We start from the raw sequence: 1319 nt of genomic DNA, 5'->3' as shown, positions 1-1319 counted from the left end.
TCGATGTCGGCTCTTCCTATCATTGCGAAGCAGAATTCGCCAAGTGATGGATTGTTCACCCACCAATAGGGAACGTGAGCTGGGTTTAGACCGTCGTGAGACAGGTTAGTTTTACCCTACTGATGAAGTGTTGTTGCAATAGTAATTCTGCTCAGTACGAGAGGAACCGCAGATTCAGACAATTGGCATTTGCACTTGGCTGAAAAGCCAATGGTGCGAAGCTACCATCTGTTGGATTATGACTGAACGCCTCTAAGTCAGAATCCGTGCTAGAAAGCAACGATGATTACCTCCAGAGAACTTTAGGCGAACCAGAATAGAGGACTTCGGTCCTCATGCGTCCCAAGGTGCCAAGGAGGACAAGAACCTCCAAGGCACTACCGATAGCAAATTCTAATGTTTCTGGAGATAAATCCTTTGCAGACGACTTAAATAAAGAACGGGGTATTGTAAGTTGTAGAGTAGCCTTGTTGCTACGATCTTCTGAGATTAAGCCTTTGTTCTAAGATTTGTTAAAAACATGTCTTTTTTTTTCTTGAAGTCCAAGAAGGCTCCCCTCGTCTGCCACTGGCCGGAGGGTGCCAAGGAAGAAGTGGTGCCTGCAGGCTTGGGCTAGCTTGTGGCAGCCGAGTGATGTAAAGGAGGCCACGTCTGGTCTGGGACGTGACTGTGAATTTTTTTTTTAAAGTCCAAAAGGCTCCCCTCGCTTGGGAGCTGGCAGTGGAAATTTTTTCTAAGTCCGAAAGGCTCCTCTCGTTTGAAATGGTTTGACTCGGGGAGCCTTTTGGAGTGCTTGAAATTTTTGGGCCAGGTCCCTTTCGGACGGTTTACTTTGTGGACTTGTCGTAATTTGATTGGAAAGATGTTTGGGCAATTGGGCTTTGGTTTTTTGGTTTTTGTTTTATTGGCTTTTGAGTGGGGGAGCCTTTTGGACTTAGGGTTAGCGTTAGGGTAAGCCTAGGGTTAGAGTTTAGGGTTAGGGTTAGCGTTAGGGTAACCCTAGGGTTAGAGTTTAGGGTTAGGGTAAGAGTTAGGGTGAAGGTTAGGGTTAAACTTGGCTAAACTTGGCGCCTGCACGTAACTTAAGCTGGCCAATAGTTTCCCGCAAAAAGTTTTGAAAATGGTGAAAATCTTAAGGGTGCTTATACTATAGGGGACCGACACCCTGTTTTAATTTAGTAGAACACACGCCCTCTTAATGATGATGTGACAGCGCCAAACCTGGCACCTGCACGTAACTCGAGCTGGCCAATCGTTTCCCGCAAAAAGTTTTGAAAATGGTGAAAATCTTAAGGGTGCCTATAGAACAGGGGGACCGA

The sequence above is a fragment of the Orbicella franksi genome, unplaced genomic scaffold, assembly GCF_964199315.1.
Source record: "Orbicella franksi unplaced genomic scaffold, jaOrbFran1.1 SCAFFOLD_98, whole genome shotgun sequence".
Lineage (NCBI taxonomy): Eukaryota > Metazoa > Cnidaria > Anthozoa > Scleractinia > Merulinidae > Orbicella > Orbicella franksi.
The sequence above is the reverse complement of the archived record's forward strand: the minus strand, read 5'-3'. Positions refer to the sequence as shown.